Here is a 19750-nt window from a genome sequence, read left to right as displayed (position 1 = left end):
AAAGCTTAAGGAATTTAATCGATCTCTCCTTTTGAAATATTTGTTTTCTTATCAAAGTCCAAGTACATATAGTACCAGATCTAGAACTAGGACCTGGCTCATTGATCATTTTGATTATATGTATAGCCACTTGATGAAGAATAAAAAATATTAATCAGTTTGTTTCACAAGGTGCCTGAAATATTCATTCAGACAAATGTATCATTATTGACAAGCACTTATTAGCTAAGCAATGCATTTAAATAAAATGTGTTTTGTGAAACATTTACAAGGGCTGATAATTAATATTGATTTTTAAGGCTCTGAGATAATATAGCAAAGAAATAATAGTTATATTTTCTAACTCCCCATTTTTCAAACTAAGTGCCTGTAGAGTCTTTTATCATCTTTTTTTCCAGAGAAATCTATGATTGTACTTAGGAACTCACTTTGTGCAATGGTGTATTTCTATTGAAAAAAGAACATAAAATAACTATAAATTATTTGTTTTGCTTTTATTGTTGTTTTTGGCTGCATTCTTGTTGTTTGAAATAGGATCTCATTTTGTAGCCTTGGCTGGCCTCAAACACACAGAAATCTGTCTGTTCTGCTTCTCAAGTGCTGAAGTTAAAGACAGGCACTACCATGATGGGAAAAAATTAATTGCATTTAGTAAAACTGTAAAGCACTTCTTTTATTACTTAACAAAGAGCTCTATTCCAAATGTTCACAACCTAAAGAAAGCTGCATAATTTTAACTTGAATTTAAACATTTGAAATAATGTACTTCATAATATTAGATGTTAACATATAAGAATGTAAAATTTGCAGACACAAAGAAATAATTCCACATGCTTTAAGTGCCCTAGAAACTTCGTTCTTGACAACCTACTTGCATAGTGCCAGAAGGTGCTATGAAAGCAGATAAATAAGAAAAAAAATCCATAGTCTTTCCTAGCTTTGATGCTTATGAACCACACCACAAAATAGCATGACAAGATATCACTAAAGGTCAACAGTGGCACTTCTATCCTGAGGATAACCAACATCTGTCTAATTAGACTTAAGGCTAGTGAAAAAGGAGGCAAATTCATGGTACTGGAAATTTGCTCAGCTTTCCAGGAATTGGTGTGTCTTGGATTTTAGAGAAGTGTGCAGGAGGTCCATCTGTTTATGTGTTGCTTTCATTTGTTAATCAATAAAGGAACTGCTTGGCCTGATAGGTCAGAACTTAGGTAGGCAGAGAAGACAGAACTGAATTCTGGGACAAAGAAAGCATAGTCAGAGAGAAATCATGGAGCCACCAGAGACAGACTTGCCAACTCTTTCCTAGTAAGCCACTGCCACGTGGTGATACAAATGAATATAAATGGGTTAAATCAAAATTTAAGAGTTAGCCAATAAGAGGCTAGAGATAATGGGCCAAGCAATAATTTGATTACTACATTTTTTTTTTGTGATTATTTCATGTGTATGCTATCTGGGTGGCCGGGACCAAAAGCAGGCCCTCTCTCTCCATCAACAATTGGAGGTCCAATGTGGCCAACTAACTCCATGTAAAACTTAAGAGGGCTCAAGAAGAAATTCTAAAAAAAAAAAAAAAACAGAGTTTAACACAACTTCTTGCTGTTTGCTGGCTGCTTGCTGCAGCCCACAGAGAGATTTTCCTGGCTAAGCATCCAAAGCAGGGAAAAAGTGGTGTTTTTAAAATACTGGCTTTATGGGCTATGCCACCAGTGAAAACTTTGTATCTTGCAGAAGACAGAGAATTTGGATAAGGTTTGTGAGCAGTTTGCTGCAGCTTGCTTGATGACAATGTTGACCAGCTATGTGCCTGAAAGTTGGTCAGTGTGCACAGCTCAGAGATGGCAAGCAGCTCCACCATGCTGGAATGTGCAAAGTGAGGGCAGAAACTACAGTATTTACAATAATAACAGTGCATCTTAAGTTTTAGACTGGGCAGGCAAATAGGCGCTACTGTGTAACCCTTATTAATGGCACAGCTTAAGTTTTTAAGAAGCACTCCTGGACAGTAAAGAATTAAAGATTCACAATAGGACATATTTAGACATAAAAGACATATAAATGGGTCGCAATGTTGGATAAATGTATGTAGGCTTTGGAGAGAGAAGAAAAAGTATGAAGAGTCATCAAATAAAGCTAATACTTTAAAGAAAAATGGTAAACTCTTTAGAGAGAGAGAGTACAGATACAGATTTAAAGAAGTAAAGAAAAATAAGCTACATAAAAATAACAAATTCACAAAGTCTGGATTATATATACTATTGTGTTATTTTTTAATTTTTTTTTTTTACTGTGAAGTTGCTAAGTACAGAGAGACATTTCATTGTATGGGCTGCTAAGATAAACCTACATGTATATTATAAATGTATCTTGACTTCAGAATTTGTGTCTAAGGATATGGTTCTTTAGGCAAGTTCAGCAGTCCTCTGTGGGTTCTTCATGTCCAGTTTATGCAAAAATTCAGTCGAGAGCAGTTTCTTCCCCAGCTGGCTAACCAAGTCCATAAGGAGCCTCTTTAATGCCCATCTTCCTCAGGAAATATCTTGGTGATTCCAGTAACAGATATGTCTCATTTTCATGGAAAGCCCTAAGTTATTAAAACATTTTAAATGGCATATTCTGCAGTCATTGAAAGATATGAAGAATGCATATCTAACTGAAATATATCTCTATATATCTAGAAATCTAAATAACATGACTACAGGCTTGACTATTATCGATGATTATTCATTAACAACTTATATTTCCTGATTATACATTACATTTTTAAGTAAACTACACAATCACAATATCTTAATCAGGAGCAGAAATATACATATTGTTAAGATTGCCTATCAAAATTGCAAATAAATGATCACTTCATTCTCATTTCCTGTGCTCAAGGTGATTTTGTCTCTTTTAAGAAGTTAAAGAGATGAAACAAGATGGAGGCTAATCATTTTTCTGTATTCACAGCCAATTAGAACATCTGGAAGTGAATTGAAATAAATTAAACATTTTTGGTAATTACCACACTATGACCCAACCTCTGCTTTCACAATGATTCTACAGAAGTTTGAAAATAAGTTGTAAATTAGACAGTGATAACATTTTCAAGAAAAATCCTTCTGTCTTGTGAAGATTTTCCTTCTATGTGCATCACTGCTGCAACTGGATATGTTGGTGAGCCAAAGAACAGAAAGTAGACTCAAATGTGCACTTAGTGGCATCACTTAAAAAGAGAAAATGTTTTCTCCTTTAAAACAACACATATGCTAAGACTCTGAATAAATCATTACAAACTTAAATATGTTTATAAAATGATACCTTAACATATATGCCATCCATGATTCTGCTCCAATAGGAGCAGTTGGGCCTTTCACAAGCCTACATTTCTACCAGAGACTGAAAAATTCAAATAGTTCCTACTTATTTAACTGCTTCCTCAAGTGTGGGTAAATCTCAGATCATCTGCTTTTAAAACTATGCTTCTTTTTTTTATTAATTAAGATTTTTTTGCAATACAATATTCTCTCATTTTACATAGCTATCCCCATTCCCACTCCCTCTCCTCCTCCCACTTCTTGCATTTTTCCCTCACCCCACCTCCGCATCCACTCCTCAGAAAGGGTAAGACTTTCCATGGAGAGTCAACAAAGACTGACACTTTACTTCGAGGCAAGGCCAAGGCCCTTCTCCCTGTATCTTGGCTGAGCAAGGTATCTCTCCAAACAGAATATGCATCTAGATGCCAGTTCAAGCACTGGGGTAAATCCTGGTCCCACTCTCAGTGGCCTCAGAGACTGTCTAATCCTCACAACTGCCCCCCACATTCAGTGGTCCTAATTCGTTCCTATGCAGGTTCACCCACTATCAGTCCAGTGTCAGTGAGCTTTCACCAGCTCAGTTCAGCTGATTCTGTGGATATCACCATCATGTTCTTAATCAATCCCTTTGCTCATATTATTGCCATTCCGTCTCTTGGGCTGGTCTCCCCTAGTGCTTCACTGTAGGTAGATACTCTTTCTGCTTTCATCAGTTGCTGGTTGAAGGTTTTATGATGACAATCATCAGATATCAGTCTGATTACAGGAGAAGGCCAATTTAGGTGTCTTCTCCAATGTTGCTAAGTCTTAGCTTGGTTCATTCCTGGGAATTTCCCTAGTGCTATGTTTCCTGATAGCCTTTTAATGGTTCCCTCAATTAAGATATCTCTTTTCTTTCTCACCCATTTCCTCATATTCTCCTCTGCCCTATCCCTGAACACACCGGGATCTCTCCTGATCTAGAAAGCAAAGCAGGGTTAGAGTTGGCTAGTACTTGGATAGGAAAACTATGCTTTTCTTGATGACCAATGTATAATTAGAACTAGGTGACTTGGAGGGGAATTGCATCTGAAATTTGGTAAACCATTTCATCATAATTTCAACATATTGACAATTTTCATGATATTTCTTTTTAATGGTTTAATAACTATCCATAATTTTCTATTTTAAACATGATCATGTTTTATCTATTAATACTCAAAAACAAAGGATCTGACAGTATTAAATATGCATTCAATACAATTGAAAATTATAATAAACAAATTAGTATGCTGCTTTAATTTATATAAAAAAGTTAATTTTCTAACATGATCACTAACATATGCTAACCAAATTATTAACATAAAATGATTTATAAAAGAAATTCCGCAAAGGGAAAGTAATTTCTTATAAATTCAAAATGTTAAATCTTTTTCAAACATGCATTTAAATTATTCAAAGTTGAATGTCTATCAAATATAGATGTAGGTTAAATACAACATTCTACCTGGCTATAAAAAATAGGTAGTTTAATTTTCTTTTTATAGGCTTTAGCACCATTTCCCTTCAAAATAATCTTTTCATTGTATCTTTTAGGATTTTGCCCTCATCTTCTATCGTTTCAATTTTTCATAAACATTTATTATTTACTTTATTTAAATAGGCATTAAATTATGTTAGAGGCAATTTCATTGCAGATTTTTTGTTTCTATTTTAAAACATAACTGATCTGCAAGTTTTCTATCCACTGATTTTCTTTCACCAGGAAGGATAGTGCAACTTTTTTTTTATTTATTTATTTATTTATTTATTTATTTATTTATTTATTATTTATTCATATTTTTTTGTATTGACTTTTATTGATCTCTACATTTTTCTCTGCTCCCCTCCCTGCCTCCCTCCTTCTTCCTTCAAATCCCCCCCCTAAGGTCCCATGCTCCCAATTTATTCAGGAGATCTTGTCTTTTTCTATGTCCCATGTATATTAGGCTATATAAGTCTCTCTTAGTGTCCTCATTGTTGTCTAAGTTCTCTAGGATTGTGTTTTGTAGGCTGGTTTTCTTTGCTTTATGTTTAAAAACCACCTATGAGTCATTACATGTGATAATTGTCTTTCTGTGTCTGGGTTACCTCACACAAAGTAATGTTTTCTAGTTCCATCCATTTTCATGCAAAATTCAAGATGTCATTTTTTTTTCTGTTTTGTAGTACTCCATTGTGTAAATGTACCACATTTTCCTTGTTTATTTTTCAATCAAGGGGCATTTAGGTTGTTTCCAGGTTCTGGCTATAACAAACAATGCTGCTACAAACATAGATGAGCACATGTCCTTGTAGCACAATTCAGCATCTTTTAGATATATACCCCAAAGTGGTATTACTGGGTATAATATATATATAAGGTTGCTTCCTAATTTTCTGAGAAATCTCCACACTGACATCCAAAGAGGCTTTACCAGCTTGCATTCCCACCAGCAATGCAGAAGTGTTCCCTTTTCCCCACAACCTCTCCAGCATAAGCTGTCATCAGTGTTTTTGATCTTGGCCATTCTTACAAGTGTAAGATGGAATCTCAGAGTTGTTTTGATTTGCATTTCTCTGATGACTAAGGATGTTGAACATTTCATTAAGTGTCTTTCAGCCATTTTAGATTCCTCTGTTGTGAGTTCTCTGTTTAGGTCTGTACTCCATTTTTTATTGGATTACGTGTTCTTTAGATGATCAATTTCTTGAGTTCTTTGTATATTTTGGAAATCACAACTTTGTCTGATGTGGGTATTGTTTCAATTTTATATCAAAGATAAATTTTTAATGCTCAATTGTAGTCTTAAAGTGATGTACTCAATATTGGAAAGTAGGACCATTTTCCCACTATTTATTTGGTGACATGGGACTCCATTTGTTCTGAAAAAATCAATAACTTTTGAGAAGAAGTGCTCTTGAAATTTGTATCATATCCTATGAAAGATTAGGTTCATTTTTACTTCAACTATAAGGAACAGTATAGGATACTGAGTCTGAACTGGCCATCTCTTGTAGCCAGTCAAGGCTTCCAGTGGTGGGCCAGGGTTGCATCCAGTCGAGCTGTTGGACAACAGGGTCCCATGGAAATGCCAAAAAAAAACCCAGCCTTTTGTGTGTGTGTGTGGGGTCATTCTTTGAAAACTGATAGGATGTCTCCATTGTCAAGGAGAAGAACCACACAGCTCACAGAATGTAGAGAAGTTGAACTGGTGCCCACATAAAACCCTCAGCACCAGTTTCTAATCTCTTTGGTGTGGCAAGATACTTTATAGGCTACTGGAAAAGAAACTTTTACACCAAACCAGCCACAAAAACTTAAACTTCAAAGCTGTCCTGTCTGTAAGATGTGTTGGGGCAGTGGCAGAACAGAAGGTGGGAGAGTGGTCAACCAATGTCTGGTTTAACTTGAGCATACTTCCTTATAGGGAGCCAATGCCCAACACTGCCTGAATGACCTAGAACAGCAGACTAGATAGGTTAGGCACTGAGGGTTGCACTAAACATGACTGGGGGAAAATCAAAAGAATGATTTTAATGATATTCTGTTATACTCATAGATTGGTGCCTTGTACATTCCTCATCAAAGAGGCTTCCATGGTCAGCAAATGGGAACAGGAACAGAGACCTTCAGCCAAACATAATGTCAAGAGATTCTAAACTGGAGGTCTCCATAGAGACCCTCATCTCAAAAGCTTGGAGAATTCTGAAACATGAGGGTCTGCTTTGTTGGGGTTTTTGTCCTGCCCAGTTCCCACAGCCAGTAAGTCCCAAAGAAATCACACAGAGAGTCTACATTAGGTTATAAACTGTTTTGCTCATTAGCTCAGGCTTTGTATTAGCTTTTATAACATATATTAACCCATTATTCTTATTTATGTTAGCCACATGACTTCATACCTTTTTAAGCAGAGCAGGTCACATGCTGCTTCCTCCATGGTCTGGGAAGAACTGCAGGAAGAGCTTCCTTCGTCCCAGAATACTCCTGTTCTCCTTGCCCTGCCTCTACTTCCCATCTGGTTGTCCTGCCTATACTTCATGCCTGGTTACTGACCAATCAGAATTTATTTAGAACATAATTGACAGAATACAGTATTGTACCACACTACTTTCCCCTCTTTATTTTTTTAAACAAAAGAAAATATCCATAGTCAATTTTGGGGGAATGTGGGTGTAATTTCCCAGTATACCTACTTCCTGCTTGTTGGGGGCACTGATTATCTTATGAGGACCTAAAGAAAATTTAGAATTATGATCAAGTCCTGACTGGAGTATCCTGTGAGTCTTGAACATCTCAGGCAGCAGTCTTGAACCTGTTCTGGATGTAGAACAAAGACATCTCCTACCAGAGATTTCTCAGGTAGACTTCTCTGATCAAACATGACTTTTCTTAACTCAGAATGAATCCACAGCCTCCCATTTCCCATGGAAACAAAAGTAAAATCTCTTCTCCAAAGTAATATACATTTTGATTTCAATTTTGAAGTCAAGGTATTTTCAAAATACCCATCTTGGATTAATTCAGCAGCATTTATAAGCAAATATCTTTTAGCAGCTGTTGCTCCTTCCTTAGCATTCAAATAATTCAGGAAGAACATAATAATACACAATATCAAGATTCTCTGTGTGTTTTCCATCTTTATGTGGCTTTATTTTAACCTCTATTTCTTTTATTTTTACTTTTACTTTTTGAGACAGGTTCTCTGTATATCTTTGGTTTTCCTGGAACTCCCTTTGTAGACCAGGCTGTCTTTGTACTCACAGAGATTCAGCTGCCTCTGCCTCCCAAGTACTGGGATTAAAGGCATGTGCCATCACACCTTGAACTCACAGAGGTCCATCTACCTCTGCCTCCCAAGTGTTGGGATTAAAGGTATATAATAACACATCCAACTTCTCTGTTTCTTTCTTTTATATCTTAAGGACTTTAAGCTTTTTTGTTACTCTCCCAAGCTTGCAAATATTTTTAAAACACAGTAAACCATTTAGAGGTTTATTTTTGAATCTATCTTTACTGTATACCTCCTTTTTCTGACTACATGAGTCTTTAATTTATCAAGAAATATGGGTAGGATTAAAGCTGTGGCTTTGATGGCTGGATCCAGCCCATTCCTTAGTTGTCTGTGATTCCAGCCTCAAGACAGAGGTACTGGCTGTAGTCATGTTTATTACCACAACTCTATGGCATTTCCAGATCCCTGCCAGCAAGCAAGCTGCAGCAGTGTGCTCACAAACCACACTCAAATGCTCCATAGTCAGAGCTTGAGTTAGAGATTTCCCTGACAGTATGGCCCAGAAAGCAAGCATTTTAAACATCATGGACTTTTTCCTGCTATGGATGAAAACCAAAAAGCATGTGGTTAACTTTCCATCAACACTATGTAAGTCTTTCATGGCAGGACCTCTTAAAGGAGCTGCAAGGTTTTGCAGCTAATGCTGAGTCAAGAAGCCTCTCTTAAATGAAAGTGATTTCCTCTAGCAAACAGAGCAGACCTGAGAAATTGTTGCTACCAAGAAGCCATGCCTTACTCGATTCTTTTCTGTCTAGAATTACTTCCCAAGCTCTGTCAGGGTTTATGTGGATATGGTTGTCCACGTGGGTGCCATTCTGTAACATGAGGAGCCTGCTTTGTTGGGATTTCTGTCCTGCCCAGTTCCCACAGCAGGTAAGTCCCAAAGACACAGAGAGTCTTTGGTTATAAACTGATTGACCCATTAGCTCATGCTTTGTATTAGCTCTTATAATGTATTTTAACCCACTATTCTTATCTATGTTAGCCACATGGCTCAGTACCTTTTTCTATGGGGCAGATCACATCCTGCTACTTCTGTGGTCTGGGCAGGACTGCAGGAAGAACTTCTGATGGAGGAAGGTCATTGGTTAATTAATAAAGAAACTGCTTGGTCCTGATTGGTGAGAACATAGGTGGGTGGAGTAAACAGAACAGAATTCTGGGAGGAAGAGGAAGTGAGCTCAGATGCAGGGCAGCTCCTCTCAGAGCCAGATGCAATGCAGCCAGCCACCAGGTCAGACATGCTGAATCTTTCCAGGTAAGCGCACCTATTGGTGCTATGCAGATTATTAGAAATGGGCTAAATTAATACTTGAGAACTAGCCTAAAAGAGGCTAGATATAATGGGCCAAGCAATGTTTAAAAGAATACAGTTTGTGTGTTGTTATTTTCGGGCATGAGCTAGCCAGGTGGCCGGGAGTTGGGTGGCAGGAACGCCAGCCCCACAGCTCCCTTCAACAAACTTCCTTCTTTCCAGAACACTCCTGTTCTCCTTGCTCTGCCTCTACTTCCTGTCTGGTTGTCCCACCTATATTTCATGCCTGGCTACTGACCAAGCAGCATTTATTTAAAACATAATTGACAGAATACAGAATTGTGCCACACCAGAATTCCATGGAAGAGGGGGTAAAATTATAATAGTCAGAGGGGATAGAGGACACCAGGAGAACATAGAGAACTGATTCAACTAATAGGACTCATATGGGCTCATACACACTTTAGAAGCAAGCATGGGGATGCATGGGTCTACACCAGGTCCTCTGCATATATGTTGTGGCTGTTAGCTTGGTATTTTTGTTGGACTCCTGTCAGTAGAAAAGAGTCATTTGGCCTGTTCTTGAGACTCTATATTGAGCTTTCTTGTCTATCCTTGATACAAGACCTTTTGCCTTGTCTTTTTGTATCTTACTTTCTCCTGTTTGGTTGTTGCCTCTTGGATGTCTGCTACCTTATGAAAAGAAATGGAGGGGTAATGTATCTTTAGGAGAAGGTTGGGAGGGAGCTGGGAAGAGTTGAACAAGGGGAATCTGTGACTAGGATGTGTTAAGACCTATTTTCAGTTTTAACAAAGCCAACAAACAAATCAACAAAAAGAACAAACAAAAAACAGTACAAGAAATGTGTAGCTATGATCACAAAGGAAAGCAATTGCAGAGACCATGATTAATCTCCATTATTTACTTTCCCTAATTCACTAAGATCAAAAACATCTTACTTTTCTGCCATGCACATGCACAATTGTGACTTTTTAAAAATTCACTACAGGAAAAGTTGACTTTTAATACTAACAGTAAATTTATCCTCATAAAATATTCAAAACCTCCAGTTTACCCTAGAAGTTTTTATTAAAATATTATACAATTTTGATACTGGAAATATGATGGATTATTGTATAACAATATGGAAAATTAATAGTTTTCAAATATATACATTTGAAGCTAATCAAATAACATAAGTAATTAACACTTTACTCTTTGCTGTTTATTTAGAAAGAAATGAATATTTGCATATCAGAATTGTTACAGCAACATCTATTTCTGAATATTTCTCTTTTTTCCCTTGTCAGATGGATCCCACTGCTCATGTTTGAATTTAGGACAGATTAAAAGCCTATCTCCCCTTCCCATCTGACTGCAATCTTTCCAGGATGGAAGACAATTCTATATCAAAAACAGTGAGGTATCTTACTCCCTGACTCGAAACACTCCAGGTTAGGAGAACTGGGAACAGTTAGGTGGAGACAAATTAGACCAGGATACTGATGTATTTTATAAATTCTTAAATCAAAAGTAGAGTTTGTTTTTCACTGAACATATGGAACACATGCAAAGTTTTATCTACACCTTTTGAAATCTCTTATCTTTGCCACTATACTGCCAGATAAATATTTGTAAATAGTGCATTTTGCTACATAAATTTTTTCCTCATAAGCATAAGAAATTCAAATTAAGGACTACTGAAAATAAAAGCACATTTTAAATTTGGAGAATGTAATTAAAATATCAGATTAAATATATGAGCTCTTCAATGACAGCTAAATAATATTTAATACAACTGAAATCAATCATGAAAATACCTTTCCAAAAATGTTCAAGGTCATAAAACTTCACTGAGCCTTAGTATAGAATTTAAAGTAGCATATTTTCTTAAATTATAAAATGTATCATGTTCACCATTCTGTAGTAATAGGAGCGGCGGTCCACTTCATGCCACCCAGCTCCCGCATGGCTAGCTTTACCCGAAATAACAACACACAAATTGTATTCTTTTAAAAACTGCTTGGCCCATTAGTTTTAACCTCTTATTGGCTAGCTCTTACATATTGATCTAACCCATTTCTGATATTTTGTGTAGCCCCACGAGGTGGCTTACCAGGGAGATCTTAACCTGCATCTGTCTGGAGTGGGCGAATCATGGCGACTGCCTGACTCGGCTTCTTTCTCCCAACATTCTCTTCTGTCTACTCCATCTACCTAATTTTCTGTCCTATCAAAGGCCAAACAGTTTCTTTATTAATTAACCAATGAAAGCAACAGATAGATAAAGACCCACCTCATCACCATTCCTCAAGTGATTGTATTATTGTATTAATAATGCTCAGGAATGCTTGATTTGTTCTACTGGTTACTGTAAGTCCCCAATGAAACTCAAGTTCCTGAACTCTTCTTAATTGCATCTTAAATAAGCAACTTTACACGAGAAAAGTAGTAAAGGCTATTTATTTTTGTCTCCTTTTGATTTAGTTATTATTTCAGTCCTGGTGAGAGAAAGAACTGATTCATTTTTTTTAATTTACTTGCATGATCATAGTAAAGCACATACACATACAGGAAGAGAGAGAGAGAAGAGAGAGGGGAGGGAGAATATACTGTAGAATGACAAGGAGTCAATTTTTCCAAGGTTCCACATTGGTGTCTTAATATTATTTGGCAATATGCTTAATTTGAATGTTAATTATATGACTGAGATGTGTTTTAAATTATATTTGTTGTCAAATTACTGGAAATTTGCTTGTTAACAGTTGGGTAGAAGGAAACACTTTTTCAGGTGCAAGAAGAAATAATGCTTCACAATCAGTGAAAAGAAATATTTTATTATATACCCTACTTCTCCAAATCATATTAAAAGACAATATGCAAACTAACATGATGTTTCATAAATGACAAACAGGCACAACAAATAGCTTACATTACAAGTAATTACACCTATGCATTCTTAGTAATTTATAATGAGGCCAGAAATACACACTCTAAAAAAGCAACCATCTACAGCAAATGATGCTATTTGAACTTGATGACTGTATGTAGAATATTGAAAAATAGATCTATCATGCTACACAAAACTCAAGACCAAGTGAACCAAAACTTCAACTCAAAACCAGACACACTGAATCTTATAGAAGAAAACTGAGAAACAGCCTTGAGTGCATCAGCACAGAAGATATTTTCTTGAACAGAACATTGATAGTGCAGGCACTAATATCAATAATTAATAAATGGGAGTTCATGAAACTGAAAATCTTCTACATGGGAAAGAATATCATTATTTGTGCAAAACACCAAAATACAGAATGGTAAAAGAGTTTTACTAAATTTAAATTTACTGAATTTAAAAACATGAGGTATATATCTAAATAATTCCTAAAAGAGAAAGCTCAAATGACTAAGAAATATTTAAGAATTGTTCAAAATTATCAATCATCAGGAAAATGTAAATAAAAACTTTCTGATGATTTCATTTTACAGCTGTAAGAATGACTAAGAGCAATAAAAATAAATGATTTTTTTGTTTTATTTTGTCCTATCACATGTGCTTGCTTTTATCTTATATATGTTATTTTATTTTTGTCCCTTAGATGACTGTTTTCTATTGAGAGTAAAAAAGGGAATGGATCCAGATGTGAGTGGAGGTGGGACAGAACTGGAAGAAGAAGAAAGAGCACTAATCATAAACAGGATTTATTGCTTAAAAAACTACTTTTGATAAAAAGAAAAATATAAAAAATATGGTATCATCTTTTTGTTCTGTAAGCATTTCAAACAAGATCAGATTCTATTTATAGTGTGTAAAATCAGATTTGGCCTGTGAATAATATGTTGTATATAATAAACAAATGTATGATTTTTTTATTTCATGAATTAGGGAATCATTCACAATAATCTGAATTAAAAATATGATAGAAAAGTACAAAAAACTTAGAAAAACATTTATACTTGCATTTTTCATTAAGATAGGATGAAATTTTCTTCTTTGCAACATAGTTCTGCAAGTCATACATACCTTGAGGCTAAAATTAATTGGTTTTAAATTTGAATGTGTAATTTCTATTATGAATCTCATAGCTAGTAAGTCCTCTTGCTATTCAGAGTGTTTTTATGAGCAACACTAGAATCACCTGAGAATTCCATAGAAATTTTAGAACCTCCAATCCTATCCAGAACTGATAGAATCACAATATGTCTCAGATGAATGTTTTCCCTTAAAATGCAATAGAAAGAAGAAGGAAGAGGCTTTAAACCTAGTGCTGCTTCTCTGAATTTTCTAAACCTCTCTTTCTATAAAGTAAGAATACTTCTCACAGGTCAATATATACATTAACATACACAAAGATCATTAATGATACCTCAGAGGTCATTAATGGGTGAAATTAGCCTGCATGTGAAAATATCAAACTTATTATAGTGTATTTTATTAATGCATTCACAAGTGAAGTAAGGCAGACAGAAATGGATAAAAGATAAGTAATTATGTATGTCCTTAGAAAATCAACTCAAAGAAGGAGACTGTTGTAGAGTGATTTTCTCTGCTTTGAAAAAGTTCTTCCTGGAGTGAGCCTCAGGAAGCAAACAAAATGTCTAAGTTTCTGGAATTTCCTAAAATTTTCATGATTCACATGCCCTTGCCCAATGTTATGTAAACAATAACTATTGCTAAGGAGACGATACTCTCCAAACTGATTAGCTTGCCTGCAAATTATACAAGGAGCTTGACAGAAGAAGCTTTAGTGACTCTTCACCCATGCTGGGATGGTCTTTATACCAATACAGCTCTAATAATTCCAATAAATTCACCGATTGCCTCAGCTGGAAATGGTGAAATTGTTATGCTTGTCTATTCTCAATATCTTATCTGGGTTGAATAAATGCTTGTTCATATCTCTCCAGAAAAATTCACATAATAAGGAAAAGTGAGGAAATCAATTATAAGAATAAAGAAACTGTCAATGTGCATAACGGACACTTTGCTAGCATAAAACAATTCTTTGACCACAAAACTTAGCAATGATAACAAATTTGACACACTATACAATAATGTGGACTCAAAGTTTTTTTGTGTGTATGTTAATAAATTAATTGAAACGTTATCCTCACCCACACAACAATCATTTTAGACACTTAAATTGTCAAACAAGTCTCAGTGACATGATATAAAAAGGGGGAGGGTGTCAGCCTAATAATAAATACAAGTAAAACAAAATATGTACTTTAATGTAATAGTTTCTTTCTTTCTTTCTTTCTTTCTTTCTTTCTTTCTTTCTTTCTTTCTTTCTTTCTTTCTTTTTTTTTTTTTGACTGAACATGAGTTTTTATTGGCCAGAGCTACTTGAGGGGTATAAAGCGGGAGGAGTTGGTGGCAATGATGCCAGGCCGGCTATGCTTCACAGACTTGTAGGTAAAGGAGAACTCGCCCAGATAGTGGCCAATCATCTCAGGCTTGATCTCCACATGGTTGAAGGTCTTGCCGTTGTACACGCCCACCATGCTCCCCACCATGTTGGGCAGGATGATCATGTCCTGCAGGTGGGTCTTCACCACCTTGGGCTTCTCCATGGGCGGGGCCTCTTTCTTGGCCTTTCTCAGGCGCTTGAGCAGCAAGTGCTGCTTCTGCTGCAGGCTGCGGTTGAGGTGTAGCCTCTGTCGGGCTCTCTATATCAGCTGCTCATAGGACATGTCCAGCAGCTGGTCCAGGTCCACGCCGCGGTAGGTGAACTTGCAGAAGGTCCGCTTCTTCTTCTGCTCCACTTCTGCCATCTTGGAGGAGACTCGGAAAAGCAATGTAATAGTTTCTTAATCCTGAAGTAATAAACTACTGCAAACTTGATGACACAAAATTCACAGTTACGCTTCTCAAAGATAGTCTGTCCTTGATTTACATCCACATTATTGTTTTTGTGGTCTTTTTACATTGATTAGATTTCATAGCCTTTTAAATTGGTAATCAATATGACTCATCACAATACACTAAGTCCTTTGATTTGATTTCTTATATATGTCTTGAATGAGCATCTATATAACGTCCTTTCCTCTTCTCAAGTAAAAAGTCATCACTTTCACTACTGTAACTGTCTTTTTCTTAGTTCAGCTCAGTCAGTTTATACAATAGTATAAGCAAACTAGTATTGGCAAAAATAAAATTAAATTGTTCAATTCTGCTCTTAAAACAGCTAATTAGCCAGGCAGTAGTAGCCCATGCCTTTAATCCTAGCACTCAGGAAGCAGAGGCAGGCAGATCTCTGAGATTGAGTTTAGCCTGGTCTACAAGAGGTAGTTTCAGGAAAGGCTCCAAAGCTATAGACAAACCCTGTTTCAAAAAACAAAGAAACAAAAAATAAAACAAAACAACAAAAAACAGCTAAATAACTCCACGATGTCTCTTTCACATATATTATCAAGGTTTATATGACATTGCTTTGATCTTATCTATCACATCACTGTACATTTTCCAATTTGTCTCCCTTTACTTTGCATATGATATACCCAGCCATAAATATTTTTTGAAGAGTTTTAGTTCCTTGAGTTTTCTCTAGATTCTCTTTGCTAATCATGAATGCTACCTCTCTTCCATTTCTTTTGTCTCATCCTAATTTACTGCACAGGTTTTTGTTAGTTTGTTTTTTCCCATTTGGTCCAATATAAAATATCCTTCTTGAGTTTTGGGACATTGATTTCTCATGTACGCTTTCATCAACCACTTATAGACATATAGATATAGTGTAGATACTGCTTTAATGTTTTGTTGAAGTATAGTACATAATTATTCTATAATCAACAATGATATTGTTTTTTAATTTATTTCGTTCTGCAAATAGACTTTATCCTCATCATATGAAAAATGTAACAGAAGTATAAAATAATTTCTTAATTTTACTTATGATTAATGGAAAGACAAGTAACTGAAAAACTGCCAAACAAAATAATAGCAACTTTTTATTTGCTATAGTATCTCAGATGCTTACAAACACTCTTTGGTAGAAATTTTTGATGTTCCCATTTTATAGACCAATAAGCTGAGACAAAAGTATAAATTAAGGGAAAAGTTAGAAAGAAAGTAAATGGTGGAACTATTATTGAGATAGATGGAATGATACTCTAAAGTTTTTTTTGTTTGTTTTTTGTTTTTTTGTTTTTTCAAGACAGGGTTTCTCTGTGGTTTTGGAGCCTGTCCTGGAACTAGCTCTTGTAAACCAGGCTGGTCTCGAACTCACAGAGATCCGCCTGCCTCTGCCTCCCAAGTGCTGGGATTAAAGGCGTGTGCCACCACCGCCTAGCTGGAATGATACTCTAAAATATAGATCCCTTACCATTGTTTTATACATAGTAAATATTAGTAAAATTAAGTATATGATACATCAAGTCTTGTTTGAACTGAGGAACACATATTGATTCACTTCATTTCAAAGCAGTCACTGAAAAACTATGTAATATATTGTCCCTGCACTGCTTATAGTTGAGTGTAAATTCTGAAGAAGATAATTTTACCAGGAAATAATGTATTGTTTAATAACTAATGAGAAACTACCAATTTGTGTTTGTAACTCCACTGTACTTAAACACTTGCACATACAAAGTGAACTCTTTTTAAACTGGGATTCAATAATTTAAAATAACATCTGCAAGATCCTTTTCAGGTTTTACTTTTTCTCATAAATGTTATGATGTATGACTCTAAACCAAATGGAAGGCCACTATTGGATACCAATGTGACAACTTCCAAGAGAATTCCTTAATCACTAGAATGTGCATTTTAGAAGTTTTTATATTGTAGGTGTAACATTCAGTGTTTCCTATTATATCTCTGTTAGTTTTTGTAATGGCAAAATGTGAGATTCATGTTGAAAAGCCCTGTTAGTGTGTCAAGAGACATATTTTCCTCTTCTGACTTTCCTGGAAGATATATCTTTCCTTAGACCAGTGATCATTTATGTGTGAGCTCTTCATAAGTCTCAATACCTGATTCTGTAAAGTTACTAAGCACTGACAACACTCAGTCTAATTACTTTTGAATAACCATTTCAGACATCAGCAATACAAAATAACATCTTTTTTCTCCTACTACTGCTTTGTGAAATAATAAAGCATGAGCATTACTTTTACCTGGAATCACAGACTTGACTAAATAAGTGTATCTTACCTCTAAAAATTAATAGTGTTGGGTAAAACCTTGTAATACAAGGGTCTGCTTGTTCCAGTCTCTGTCCTGCCCAGTTCCCACAGTTGGAAAGCCCCCTCCTCCCCCAAATCACACAGAGGTATATATAAGTTATAAACTAATTGACACATTAGCTCAGTGGTGTGGGAGAATTGTCTGTATTCTGTTAATCATGTTTTAAATAAATGATGATTGGTCAGATAGGAAGTATAGGTGGGAAAACCAGACAGGAAATAGATATAATGTAAAGAGAACATGAGAATTCTGGGAAGGAGGAAATTGATTCCTCCCACTCCTGCCCAGACCACCGAAGCAACAGGATGTGATCTGCCTCACTGAAAAAGGTACTGAGCCACATGGCTAACATAGATCAGAAAAATGGGTTAATCAAGATGTGAGAGTTATGAACATAGTTGAGCATATACTTTTGTTGTATGTTTGGGCATCTCTTGGGTATATTCCCAATAGTGGTATTGCTGGGTCGAGAGGTAAGTTGAACCCGACTTTCCTGAGAAACCACCGCACTGCTTTCCAAAGTGGTTGCACAAGTTTGCATTCCCACCAGCAATGGATGAGAGTGCCCCTTTCTCCACAACCTCTCCAGCAGAGGCTATCATTGGTGTTTTTGATTTTAGCCATTCTGACCGGTGTAAGATGGTATCTTAATGTTGTCTTGATTTGCATTTCCCTGATTGCTAAGGAAGTTGAGCACGATCTTAAGTGTCTTTTGGCCATTTGAATTTCTTCTGTTGAAAAGTCTCTGTTCAGCTCAGTGCCCCATTTTATAATTGGATTGATTAACCTTTTACGGTCTAATTTCTTGAGTTCTTTGTATATTTTGGATATCAGACCTTTGTCAGTTGCGGGGTTGGTGAAGATCTTCTCCCAGTCAGTGGGTTGCCTTTCTGTCTTAGTGACAGTGTCCTTTGCTTTACAGAAGCTTCTCAGTCTCAGGAGGTCCCATTTATTCAATGATGTCCTCAGTGTTTGTGCTGCTGGGGTTATACGTAGGAAGTGTTCTCCTGTGCCCATGTGTTGTAGAGTACTTCCCACTTTCTCTTCTATCAGGTTCAGTGTATTTGGACTGATATTGAGGTCTTTAATCCATTTGGACTTGAGTTTTATGCATGGTGATAGATATGGATCTATTTTCATTCTTCTACAGATTGACTTCCAGTTTTGCCAGCACAATTCGTTGAAGATGCTCTCTTTTTTCCATTGTATACTTTTAGCTCCTTTATCGAAAATCAGGTGTTCATAGGTTTGTGGGCTAAAGTCAGGGTCTTCTATTCTATTCCATTGGTCGACTTCTCTGTTTTTATGCCAGTACCAAGCCGTTTTCAGTACTGTAGCTCTGTAATAGAGTTTGAAGTCAGGGATGGTAATGCCTCCAGACGATCCTTTATTGTATAAGATTGTTTTGGCTATCCTGGGTTTTTTGTTTGTAATAGCCAGAACCTGGAAACAACCTAGATGTCCTTCAATGGAAGAATGGATGAAGAAAGTATGGAATATATACATATTAGAGTACTACTCAGCAGTAAAAAACAATGACTTCTTGAATTTTGCATACAAATGGACGGAAATTGAAAACACTATCCTGAGTGAGGTAAGCCAGACCCAAAAAGAGGAACATGGGATGTACTCACTCATATTTGGTTTCTAGCCATAAATAAAGGACAGTGAGACTATAATTCGTGATTCTAGAGAAGCTAAATAAGAAGGTGAACCCAAAGAAAAACATATAAGCATCCCCCTGAATATTAACCTTCATCTGGCGATGAAAGAAGACAGAAACAGAGACCAACATTGGAGCACTGGACTGAAGTCTCACGATCCAAAGGAGGAGCAGAAGGAGAGTGAGCACGAGCAAGGAAATCAGGACTGCGAGGGGTGCACCCACACACTGAGGCAATGGGGATGTTCTATGGGGAACTCACCAAGGCCAGCTGGCCGGGGTTTGAAAAAGCATGGGACAAAACCGGTCTCGCTGAACATAATGGACAATGAGGACTACTGAGAACTGAAGAACAATGGCAATGGGTTCTTGATCCTATTGCACGTAATGGCTTTGTGGGAGCCCAGGTAGTTTGGATGCTCACCTTAATAGACCTGGATGGAGGTGGGTGGTCTTTGGACCTCCCACAGGGCAGAGAAACCTGCTTGCTCTTTGGGCTGAGGAGGAAGGAAGACTTGATTGGGGGAGGGAATGGGAGGTGG

General features: G+C 36.4%; 1 pseudogene; it reads right to left on the bottom strand.

Annotated features, from left to right (window-relative positions):
• Window positions 1-14700: 14700 nt before the first annotated feature.
• Window positions 14701-15132, bottom strand: LOC130868192 (40S ribosomal protein S15-like; annotated as a pseudogene).
• Window positions 15133-19750: the final 4618 nt, after the last annotated feature.

This window comes from Chionomys nivalis, chromosome X, assembly GCF_950005125.1.
Source record: "Chionomys nivalis chromosome X, mChiNiv1.1, whole genome shotgun sequence".
Taxonomy (NCBI): domain Eukaryota; kingdom Metazoa; phylum Chordata; class Mammalia; order Rodentia; family Cricetidae; genus Chionomys; species Chionomys nivalis.
Note: the sequence above shows the minus strand (reverse complement) of the source record. Positions and strands in the feature narration are given on the sequence as shown.